Below are 13462 nucleotides of genomic sequence, written 5' to 3'. Positions count from 1 at the left end.
CAAATTTCGAATTTTTCAAGATACTCCACCTCTCTCAGCGCTTCGAATTATTTGTCATTCACTTCCTCAACAGTTGTCCTGCTAACATATCATGAAACATAAGACGGTTTGCAAGAAGTTCCTCATTACACGGTTTTACGTAGTCACACTTGGATATAAGCAAAATTTATAGATATAATCAGCAGTTTAGTTAGTCTCATCATTATCTCGGACAGAAAATGATGACAACGTTTCTTAAGACCGCACCACTAAATGCAATAAAATAAAACATGAGGATCGAAACTCATAACGCTACGACTGTTAAAAAGATATCATCGAAAATAATTATAGATTTGTATGGTTTCATACGTTTTACTCCTTTATACTATAATTACAAAGTGATTAGAAACTTTTCGCGCCTGGAGAAAACGTGTCTCTGAGAAAATAATCAAGTTGATATGTAAACTATTTCTGTTTGCTAACAGATGCTTGACAGAACGCTCTAGGGAATACGAACGTAGTCACTTTAGCAGTCCGTTCTGCGGAGCAACGATTTTTCCTCTAAACAGGAATAAGTCAGACTAGATATCAAGGTCATGTATACTGGTTTTTTTCGAGCAAGTTTTTCCACCAGCGGAGAATTTGCTTTTATAACCTTGTTATGGCGAGTCGAGCGAGCCATAGAATTTAATCACGTTGCTGATGTCGTGACAGATAGCAAATTATGCTCTCAGGCGATTTGATATATACGTTTTTTAAGAATTTCATCTTTTCGCTTAAAAGTAATGAGTGAGTTTAGTTCACGTAACGCTGAAGGAAAGTGATGCAATGGAACGTGTCAGGTAACTGAATTCCTGTAATATAATCGTCTCTAAAAGAGAAAATTTTGTTTTTGTTTAAATTTCACGACGCAGAAGTTAATCACATTCTATAACTTACTGAAATGTTATGCAAGAGCCTGCTTAATACGCATGGTTTCAGCTCTTGAATCTGATGAAATCTATATTAATCAGAATGGTTATGCTAGACCCGGAAATCAATCCGCGTACCGTTCACTTTCTCTACTTGTGAACAAATGTCTTTTCCAAACGGTAAACAATGTCCACAGCAGTTAAGTACAGGTCCACTTATTTTTCTCACCACAAAAGTATTGGCACGTGACAAGTACTATTCCATTTACGTTTCTGTAACTCAGTGCTATACGTATTACAATATTCAGATCAGTGACCAATTTGACGGTATTCGATAGAATTACATACGGTGGAATCGCAGTGCAATAAGTTGGTTAAGGGAAAACACTGTCTATGTCGCAAAAGGGATAATGGAAATGAAAGGGAAAAAACAGAGATAAATTGGCACAGTGTTTGGAAAAACAACAGAAAAGAGATTCTAGCACTGCCTGAGCATTTTAAAAGATTCATTCTAGCAAAAGTGAAAGATTAATTTAAGCGTCTTGTTCCGAAGAAGTACTAAATTTACAAATTTTATCCCAACTATAATTCCGTGATTGTTATTTTGTAATTATGAGGTAGACTGCCAATAACAAGCATATATATGAGTTTAGTTTTACTTTGCAGTTGTATGTATGTTTAGCTGTTTAGCTGCAGACGAAGTAGGTGTCTTATGGAGAGTTGGAAAAACAAGCTGTCAAACTGCGTCGTGCTAGCGCCCCGTGGAATACTATCTGCCACAGTACTCATTATATCGCCGTATAATTCGTTGGTAACAATTTTCTTATACATAGACTTCAATAATTTATGCTTTATATGTAGGAGCCGTATCATATTAACCACTAGTACTGTAAATGCTTGGCACTCCAATATTACGCGACCACAAATTGAGAGCTATATTAAGTCAAATTTCCTTTGTGCATTGGAACATGAAATGCAGTTTTTCAGTTTATAGTATTTCTGCGAGCTGCATGATTCATTTGAACCTGGTCGTGAAAACCAGGCTCTTATTGCACAAATGTTAACTGAAATTCAAAAACGTTTGTGACTATTATCATATGTATCTCTGGTCCGCCAGGTTCTACTGCTCTCAAGGGTATGTTTCACATTGGTCAGAGATTATTATCAAGTATCCTGGAAATGTGTTATTGGTTGTAATTTTTCTGCAGTGGTAAATAGTAAAAGAACGGGATAAGGGAGAGTTTTACGTAACAGCGACGTCGGGTACATTGGACGCGACGCACAGATGGACAAGTATACTAGGAGGAAGTGGTAGTGGACTGCCTGAGGAACTATATCGGGGCTCCCGTGAACTGAATTACGAATGCTTGTAAAACCTGTATCACGATCATGTAGTGACGATTTTTAATGCCGCTTCTTTCGATCACATCCTAAACAAGTACATTTGTGAGGGGGGGGGGGGGGGGGGGAGAGATGAGAGTTCACTGGAGACGGACGACAAATTGGACTTCTTAACAGGAGAGAGAGGAGATCGGCCGTGTTCTTCCGAAGTGAACGTCCTGGCAACTGCCTGAAACAGTCTAGGGAGCGCCTGGGTAAATTTAAATCCATATAGCTGCAGGGACATGTAAATAGCCATCCTTAGCGTAAGTCCGTTTTACGAATATAACCACTGCTACACATAATTCTGTTACCAAATCAGTGTCAACATTAGCCCTAGTAAAGCCGTCGTCTTTAGTTGTCAGGGTTCAGGATAACATATTAAGTCTCACGCGGGTTTTATTATTACTGGATGACATTGATTATTACTTAAACAGTAAAAATAACACCGTAGAAACAATGGTTTGTTTAAGGGAAACGGTCAGTAGACAAATTAAGGAACAATGTAATTGCCTACTGTCGTGCCGTATACGAGATTAAAACAAGCACAAGTATGCCGTGTGGTAAGGTAGCAATCACGTGACTTCGGAACACAGACTTGAAAGTTGCGTGACTTGCGTAACGTTGTGGGTCAATGCCAAGGCGAGTCGCGCTACCCTGCTGCCCAGGCTTCTGCCAGTTGCTCCGTCGCTGCAAACTGAGTCCCGTACTTCTCGCGTGTTCGACGTATCGGCACACAGAATATCGTTCGAATATAGGTCCTATATTGAGTGCCTTTTTCTTCCTGTGTGAGTCCGTTCTTGCAGTTGCCGTTCTGGCCCATAAGCTTTCGGATATTTATTTTGCTGCTTCCCAGTAACGACTCGGGCGTGACACTAATAGTAGGTTTGGTTATCTGTATCTTTATACGTTTTTTTAGGATTCGTGACTGAAAGGTATGGACGTTGTAACCAACAGTGTAGTCGCCATCGAGGTCATTGGAGGCGGAACCCGAGAGTGCTGGAGCAGGTTTCTCGAGTGGATGGCTAACAGTAAATTTCCATCTCTCAAACTTTTCATTGCTGATAGTGCTTTGTTTTCATCTTACATGCAGTAAGCAGATCTTCCACAAACATCAAATATTTTCGAAATAAAACATATGATACTAAGTTAATGCCACATAGGAAGGATAATAGCCGGCCGCTGGTGGCCGAGCGGTTCTAGGCGCTTCAGTATGGAACCACGCGACCGCTACGGTCGCAGGTTCTAATCCTGCCTCGGACATGGATGTGTGAGATGTCCTTAGGTTAGTTAGGTTTAAGTAGTTCCAAGTTCTAGGGGACTGATGACCTGAGATGTTAAGCCCCACAGTGCTCAGAGCCATCTCTCCCCCCCCCCCCCTTTTTTTTTTTTTTTGAAAGATAATATCGGTATTTAAAAAAGTAAGTTATTAGAAAGTACGTCAAAATTATCATCTTAACAAGCTGCAATACTGATTAAATTTGGACTTGGACCTATACAATTATCTCAGTTCCGATATCCTATATATTCTCCGACACGTTACACGTAAAAGAAAAATGGTTATTTTCATCGAAATTGAAGCTTATTTCTTTTGTCATAGTATGTCAAAACTCAGCACGAGCTAGGTTTCTAATGATTTCGATACGGCCGAGGTTTCAAGGCCGAAAAACTGAAATAGCATAATGACGTAGCTACAACAATAAGTGTTAATGATTTGCACACGTTTGAGCTAAAGAGAAGAAAGCTTATATGTACAGTTCGAAGTAGTGAACCTATCAATAGCCATAAAGAGGTGCTCGTGAATGTCATTAGAACTATGACTCCGTTGCTAAACCCGGCGCTCCAAGATTAGCTACACTACCGGCTGGGGTACCTGGAATCTTCATTCATTTTGTCGGGCGTTGATATTTTACTGCCAGTACAAACCTCTTACAGCCTCCCGTCCGCTGAAAAGAAGTAGCTGGCAGATGTAACCCAGGAAGCTAAGTTACGACTTTCTTTGGACAACGTGTGACGCACTTCTGGAAATGGCCCAAGATTTTAATGGTGGCTTTTTATTATTATTTGGCTTTTATTTTATTTAATATTTCAGCTTATATTATTCTGGCTTTTAAAATGTTTCAACTCAAATGGAAGTCTGAATCAAATTAAAATTATCTTTGGCTAACTGAGTCTCCAATTCAATCAAGAAAAATTACGTACATGAAAAATCATTTAAAAATATTTTTTAAATATTGAAATTGGTATTTAATTACCACCATCGTGATTCATATTTTTTAGCTTGCTCCCTTACCGGGATTGCCTGTTGGCGAATATAATTTTGGGACTTGATTTACGCCCAAAAGCTATCGGACGTCATTTTGTGAAAAGTGAAATTTTAGATCCAGGTTCTTCTCTGAGAGCAAACCAAACGTATTACACTGACTGGTGCCGTTAACATGCGATCATTCACTAACAGACATCCCCACACAAAGTAAGCCACATTTAATTAACAAATTCATGAAAAAAGCTGGGGGAAAAAGGTATGATTTGTCATAAAAACAAACACAATGAAATTAAATAGGTTCTATTATGCAAAATAAGCATAAACAACAAAATCTCCAAGTAACATAAACTAAGAAATATATTTTATGACCGCACCACACAATGACTGACCAGGAAGGGAATAAAAAGTTGCGAGGCCTTGTTATCTAAAATTACTTAGATAATCGCAGTGTCTTTTGTCAGCACTACCGCACGAAAACACAGTCACGAAATCTGCTACCACTTGGGGAAACATTATATTTTCGACGAATTTCCTGCTGTTATATACCCGCTATGCATCCACTGCCTGTTTACCAGGGCTTACATATTTCTAGAGAGGATTGCCACCGAAGTTGCCTGCTTCCACTTTACACAAAACGACAACTGTGTGCTCATCTGGTTGACGATTTTCTCCAAAGTGCAAGAAAATGGCAACTACAGTTAATGTCAAAGAATATTGTATTGAACAGTTATTACCGTCTCTGGAAGTCTGTTCTCAATTGTGTATGGTAGATCCTGTTTTACTACTTACATGTTTCGCAATAATCTTAAGAAGTTGATTAAGATTTCTTTAATTTGTATACGATGAGGCTGATGTCTATAATAGTCTAAACTACAGGCAAAGAAATAAATAAATTAGTTAATGTTATCTATAGTTGACCATCGATTCCGTACTTCCATCATCACTGGTATGATGATCATAAACTAGTATTTGCAGAGCAATAAATCTTCATTCACTCAAACAACCAACGGGTGCTAATGGTTTTGCCGTCACGTGTCTTAAAATAAATTAGCACCTTAATCTATCGATTAACCTCCCCGTCATCGGTAAACTTTTCGCAGTGTCTGTACTGTTATCAGACACCCACAGCTGTATATGCCCATTTCATCAGTCAGTACTGAGTCTATGGTTACCTCTCTTCTATGCATCCAATTATAGGACTGGAAATTAATAAAACAATCAAAAGCTCTAAGTCATTTTTTGTGTATACATTGAAATATATAATCCTGTATTGTAATAATGCTTTCCCAGACTATTTGCTTTTTGGTAGCTAAAGCGCTAACTCGTTTTGGGGTGTAAACTTTAATTCTCATTTGTAGAACACTAAATTTATCAACGTTACTGTACACGTAACTGAGAACTTTGCTTGTGTAAGGTATCTGAAATAGGTATGAACTATATATTCAAGCATAACTGATTTTAGAAAATTAACAAGGCGATGATATCTCTTACAAGCAGTGTATACAAGTCATATGGAGAGGGACAGAAAGAGAGAAAGTCGAAGGCTACAGTAAAGCAGTATGGTAACAAGATGGTCGACTGCAGGCGTGTCATTGGTGTGTGTGATGGTTGTGACCTGTAGATAGGTGCTGCACACAGGACTGAACAGCTGCGGAGGAAATTGGATTGCTGGATTGTTTGGGGGAAGGGGCAAACCAGCGATGTCATCGGTCTCATCGGATTAGGGAATGGCGGGGAAGGAAGTCGGCCGTGCCCCTTCAAAGGAACCATCCCGGAATTTGCCTGGAGCGACTTAGGGAAATCACGGAAAACCTAAATCAGGATGGCCGGATGCGGGATTGAAACGTCGTCCTCCCGAATGCGAGTCCAGTGTTGCGAAGGAGAGCTTGTGAGTACTGACTTCTCCGCGGTGGGCTACCTCCATCACATGTACGCTGCGATCCCCACTCCGGTTTGCCCACTTCCCAGAGGTTCCTTCTTCTCATCTTCCTCCGGGTTTGGAAACTTTACAGCGTCACAGTCTGTTCCGTCTGAGAAGTGCCAATGTCTACATTCTGTGTTCGCAGGTAAAAATGAAGCAGCTTCGTTTTTAATTTATTGTGCAGACACCATCAAATACAGCTCCTCTAGCGAGGATTTAAACATTATACTTCGATCAGTCGCCGATTGAAAATAGCCGAACGAGAGAGCACTATTGTCAAAGTATTTGGGTAAATATGCGGTAGGAGTAGAATTTGCCCGTTTGGACGTTCTTCGCTGATTCCCGAAATCACTTCAGTCGAATTTTAGGACCTTCCTCCGCACTGTGTGTAACCGACGTCTTGTCGCACCAAGCGGAGTTTGTGCTACGTCGCTACTAACCTAAGCGTCGACGGGTCGTAATCTATAAGCTTTCTTCCAGGTCTTTTTTCTCACATTATCTACACTGATTTTGATTAGGGTGCGATACTTCAGACCCAAGACCAACTGATATAGTATGAATCGTATAACACAGGTTAAACTATAGTGAGGTGAACCAAACCTCGCCGGACCGTGGTTCTAGTGTACTAACTGGTGTGTATTCTTAGGTTGCTTTCCACAGCCACGTTGATAAGTGACGGTTGCGTTCCTCAACTCCAGGTCAGAAACACAGCACTCTAACGATTAAAATACGAAAACATATTTACAGAAATATCACTTCATGATTTTCACTCCAATCTTATGTTGAAATAACCATGTAGGAACGAGAATACTATCTCCAAAATTTGATGAAAAGCTAGATCCACAATGGCATGCAGAAGCGGATTTCAAAATTAAAATGACAAAATAAAAGTATTTTGTTGTTTATTACTACTCAAAGATAGATAGTGGTGTAGATACTAAATTGATTCACACCGCATTTACGCTGTGACAAAAGTCACAGGAATAGCTATACACACATGTACAGATGGTGGTAGCACCGCGTACACAGAGTATAAAAGGGCAGTACATTGGTGGAGCTGTCATTTGTACTCAAGTGATTGATGTGAAAAGGTTTCCGATATGATTACGGCCGCACAGCGGGAATTAACAGGCTTCGAATACGGAATAGTAGTTGAAGCTAGACACATGGAACATTCCATTTAGAAAATCGTTAGGGAGTCCGATATTCCGAAACCCACAGTGTCAATGCCAAGAATACCAAATCTTAGGCATTACCTCTCGCAGCGGACAATCCAGTGGACGACGGTCTTCACTTAACGACCGAGAGTAGTGGCGTTTGCGTAGAGTTGTCAGTACTAATAGCCAAGCAACACTGCGTCAAATAACCGCAGAAATCAGTGTGGGACGTACGACGAATATATCCGTTAGGACAGTGCAGCGAAATATGGCGTTAATGGACTACGGCAACAGACGAGAGTGACTAGGGTAAAGCACGACATCGCCTGCAGCGCTTCTACTTGGCTCGAGACCATTTCGGTTGTACACTAGACGACTGGATAACCATGGCCTGGTCAGGTGACTCCAGATTTCAGTTGGTAAGAGTGTTGGTAGGGTTCGAGGGTGGCGCAGACCCCACGAAGCCATGGACCCAAGTTATAAAGAAGGCACTGTGTAAGCTTGTAATGGTTCCATAATTGTGTGGGCTGTGTATCCATGAAATGAAACGGGTCCAACTGAACCGACAATTGACTGGAAATGGTTATTTTCGGCTACTTGGATACCATTTGCAGGCATTCATAGGCCAAAATTGTTTGCAATTGGCTTTGAAGAACATTTTGGATAATTGGAGCGAATGGTTGGACCCATAGATCGCTCCACATTAATCCCATCGTACATTTATGGGACGTAATCGGGAGGTCAGATCGTGGAGAAAATCATGCTCAGGCAATATTTTCGCAATCATGAACGGCTACAGAGGCAGTTTGGCCGAATATTTCTAGGAGGTATCCCATGACTTTTGTCACCGCATTGTATAACTAAACTAGTTCATAAGCAGATATGTCAGATCTTGAATGTATTATTAAAAAAGCGATTCCAGTTATGAAATTGCGATATAATACACTTCCGAATTCCTTGGACGTCTAGTAAAAATTGATTTTGCATAATCATCAGATTTCATTGTACTGTTGATATAAGATGTGATAATTATACCAAGTACGAAAAAATTACGAATGAAGATGATAATTGAAATTAAGCGAACTATTTGCATGATTCGAGGTCGCTCACATTATTGTGGAGACCCACGTCTCAATTGTTTTGTCCTGTCAAGTTTACTTCAGAAACGTTTGAGTAACTGCAACTGTCCAACTACTGAACGTTGCTCTCAAGTAATACTATCCACTTTTTGATGGTGACGATGGTGTCACACAGAATATAAGCGAAAATGAATCAATCCTGTTGTTAGGAGGCCGCCGTTATGAGTGTCACATCTTGTACTCAGATCGACGCTTAGGATACTACATGACAGTTTTCTCCTCCTGTTTGAGTTGGCGGTTAGCACAAAATTCCAAGAGTCAACGAGAATTCACAATAAGCTCTATGTGGTCACGCCCAGACCAGTCTCCAAGCATCGCAGAACATACTGTAGGCCTTTGCTAACTACTCTGTTACCGTACTTCAGATTTTATCCACGTCGTTGGTATTATTAGCCCGTACATTTTAATGTTGTGATTAGATAAAGCACTGCTATAATGTTTATTCCCAGGTTGAGTTTGTGGCGATAGTGACTACCATCGTGAGCTATTTTCGTCTCATTGAGTTTCTGATCGTGAACAGTCAATGTATGACAGAAACTTCCTTACTGTGGTGCATACTGCCCCAAACCAAATGGCCACCATCAGTCGTAAAAGTCATTTGTGAAAACGAAAGTCTCAATAGGGATCCCTCACCTCTCGGCAACCTTTCACTGGGTATACACAAGGTCTTTATTGTAAGTATTTACGTACAGGTGAACCAGAGATAGCCCAGAAAAATTTTTGTGTCACTACTTGCACATCGTAAACATACAAAAGTAGCGATTTCTCTGCATTTTAATTTCTTGCCTGAACATAGTAAGAGCTTCATCTACATATTTTATTTGGATATTAAGTGTTAAATGTCTTCGACTTATATCTTTGATGTCATAAGAAAGTCTAACTACCGATCTTGAGAAACTGCGGTGAGTAACTGTGGGGTAGTAGTGGTTGTTTATTTTCTACTCTTGTGGAATGCGGCTGCTTATAAGCAGATCTCGAGGTCACTGTACCTTTTATGTGTGAAAATAAAGCAAAAAGCCGTAAATAAGTATGATTTGAGAATCGTTACGCTATTAATGGACACCGTGTGTGGCTAAATTCGGAGCCTGATGTCGGAATAGCTGCTTCATCATAATAGCAGCCTTCGGACATTGTAAGCATTATGCAGTCATTCGCTGCGCGCGGTAACTGATTTTCTCGGTGGATGCCAGGAATAATTTAAGGTTTAGTCGCGCTGCTGGTTCTGTTATTTTGTGCATAGAATTAATGAGGCACATCGTTTTCGGAACTCTGTTTTCTTCACCTGGTTACAACGAACCACAAACTATCTACACTTGAACGCCGTTTGTCCACAAATGATGGCTGCTACGAAGTCATGCAAGTGCCTTGATGATGGCGAGGACGCTATACGTACACATACGTTTTTAGTGAATAAACGACATGTTGTTAAAAAAGAAAAATTCATTGTCGGGAGAGGAGAAAGAGAGATGATCGAGTGATAATGTCCTCGAACCTTGTAAAACTGTGAGCTATTGTAGACCACACTAGCACCTGCATTTATTTGCATATATATTTCAGAGAATCTAATAGGATAGAGACAGTTTTCAAGAAAGTCTCCTTCATTATGTCAGGCACTGTTGCGGAGAGAGAATGATGAGCAATGAAGTTTGTAATTAAACTGTGGAAATAACTATCAACGATAGTTGTGCGTTAGCTGGATGTGATAAGGGATGTCTGTTCGGTCATCATATAGTCTCAGTGAGTCAATAATTTTCAACAAAGCCTCCTTTATTGTTTCTACTCTACATATGGCACCACTGTTCCATAATATACTCGTACAATACTTTGTCATGCGGCTGTTTGGGAAGGAACAATATGTAAAGTGATCATGTCTTTAGGAAACTAATATGTGGATGTTTGTAGCTCAGAATATGTAACCCACGTTCATCCTTAGTTCCATCCTTCCACCCGCCCCTCCCCCTCTAATTTAACAAACTGAGTGAATGTGAGTTACGTGTGTAATCGTTGGTCGAAGGGAATGCAAGTGATGGTTTGAATATCTTTTCCGTATGGGAATCATACAACGATACCAAGTATGTTGAAACTAACTAAAATATCGACTGTGTCGTCTGTGCACCTATCAATAGTATCAATTTTTGTTCGCCGACATGACTCTTTTAACAAATCCAGTACCTTTTTTGTCCAGTGCATCTACATCTGTGACTATTCTCCGCATGTCCACTGTTCTTTAAACTGTTGATCATACTGCAAACCAGTATTATTCTCTCCCTTTACCATTTCATTCAAAACCGGGTCGAGCAAAAAATTAGTCGAAGTTTCTATCTAATTTAAGTAAATTTTGATCTTTTGAGGGAGTTGTTATTGAGTCACAAAATTAGTGATACTATGTCCTCCCTCTGACGTGGATGCACGCCATCGATGTCAATACCATTTCCTTCCTATTCTGTAGCTGAAGAAGTCTGTCTTCGTTTTCTTTGAATTTTGATTTTTAGTTCACTGCGATGTGAGCCATTTCATGAATAACACCTTGATATAAGGTAGCGTTGCAGAGTGTTAGACAGTTTTCCGGTATTTATATCGGCACCGTTGCAATGGAGCGTTTACAGGAAAAACACTTTAATTCCAACGCGTACTATGGTATCAAAAGAAATCGAGAGGTGCAATTTGAAACAAACATCTCGCACTGCTGATCAGAACTACTGTGTTTTCTTGTGCTCGACCTCAGTCCACATCTAGTCGTGTACAGCTGTTGGGAGCACGCGGTTGGGAATTTTTTTTACGATATCAGTCACAAGGCATTCACCGCGTGGCTACCAGTTATGCTGGCACATAGAAAGTGTCCCAGCAGTTCGAAAACATTTAAGGGCAGAGTATTAAAGAATGAGTTGAAGAAACGGGAAGTGAATATCTAACCTAAAATAATAATGAAACTGAATCATGATAATGTAGAAAAGACATCATCTGTGTCTAATTGGCGATAGTTTCATAAGCCACTTTTTCAGCTGGGATTTTCTCCTGTGCCTTTCCTGGCCTTCATGGTGGGCCTGATGGAAATATTTTTGATGTGATTTAGAAAGAAAAGGTAAACTGAATAAAAAATCAGAACAGACACCTATCAGCAAAGCACTATGACTTAATCTCAAGATCTTTCTTATATGTCCAATAACTATAATGTGTATTTCGGTTTATTTTTTAACTACATAGTTTTCCTTTTAAATGCTAATTTTCCAGTGTATTTAGCTTTACACTCCTTACTGCACAGCAGAAAACTAAAACTTTTTCGATCAATTATTGAGATCAATTACAAAGAGAAATTGATGGAGCACATTGTATCACTAATTTTGTGACTCAGTAACAGATTCCTCAAAACAGCACAGTTAATTAAATTCGACAGAAACTTAGATAGACTTTTGGCTCGATCCGGTTTTGGATGAAATGGTAAAGGGAGAAAATAGAATTGGTTTACAATATTATTAACAGTGCAAAGAACAGTGGACATTTGAAGAAGTCATGATTAAAGATGCATCGGACAAAACTGATACTAAATTTGTTGGGAAAAAAATCATGTCTGCGAACCAAGTAGATACTATTAAAACGCTCACAGACGACACAGACTATATTGTCATTTAGTTTCCATACCCTTGGTATTGTTGTATGATTCCCGTGCAAAAAAGTTCGAACCATTACTTGAGTTACCTTCGATCAACCACTACACATATAACTCACATTCGCACAGCTCATTGTAAGTAGTGAGGGAGGGGCGGAAGGATGGAACGAGGGTTGAACGTGGGTTATGTATTCCGAGCTACAAGCATTCGTAACGTTTCTACATCTACATATATGTGGATCCCTGCAAATCACACTTAAGTACCTGCAGAGAGTTCGTAGAACCACCTTCACAATAACTCTCTATTATTCCACTCTCGAAAACCTCGCAGAAAAAACGAACACCTATATCTTTCTGTGCGAGCTCTGATTTCCCTTATTTTATTATGATGATTTTTTTCTCTCTACGTAGGTCGACGTCAACAAAATATTTTCGTATTCAGAGGAGAACACACACAACAACCTTCGAGCCCATTGAATGCTACGACTCGAGTGTCAGTAGTTCAGTCTACCGAGAAGCACCTTACTGTTAGATCACCATGCCTCACAAGTCAATATTGGTATGATCGTAAAATGCTTATTGCGAGACTGTAGAGAATTAGAACAATCGAGCAAAGCGGGCCGCATCGAAAGTTGTAGCCTAGTTGACATTTCAGCCCTTACCGGCTTTCGATCAGGCCACATATGAGGGCCATCCGTAGCTTACGCAAACACAGTTATAAATTTGTTGCACCATCCCTAACGTATGTTGCACTAGTCACAGAGGAACTAATGCACTTGTCTGACTGGCTAACTCGCGCAGCTTCACTACGGCGAAAGAGTACAATGTTCGTTCGTTCGTAGGCTTCTGCAGCTTTCGTCACCAGGAATAGTCTCAGCGTTTCTTCATCGTATATTTTACGCAATACTCTGTAAATCATCATACAGTCGTAAGCAGTTCAGTAATTACAGCAACTACGCTAACTACCATCCCAGCGAAATAATGAACCGAGAGTATCTCTGCGTGGGGGTTTCCCAGACGCCGTTAACAACATGTGACACTACTACCGTATCACGCCTTTGTCTTCTTTTGTGATGTTCACGTCCTTCCCACAACTGCTCTT

The 13462-nt window shown here is 40.0% G+C and overlaps 1 protein-coding gene across 2 annotated transcripts in view; it reads left to right on the top strand.

Annotated features, from left to right (window-relative positions):
• LOC126298530 (elongation of very long chain fatty acids protein AAEL008004-like) overlaps window positions 1-13462 on the top strand; it is an 81339-nt gene that overhangs the window by 44661 nt on the left and 23216 nt on the right. The gene's annotated exons all lie outside the window — the stretch shown is intronic.

Source organism: Schistocerca gregaria, chromosome X, assembly GCF_023897955.1.
Source record: "Schistocerca gregaria isolate iqSchGreg1 chromosome X, iqSchGreg1.2, whole genome shotgun sequence".
NCBI lineage: Eukaryota > Metazoa > Arthropoda > Insecta > Orthoptera > Acrididae > Schistocerca > Schistocerca gregaria.
This window is presented reverse-complemented; position numbering and strand designations above follow the sequence as displayed.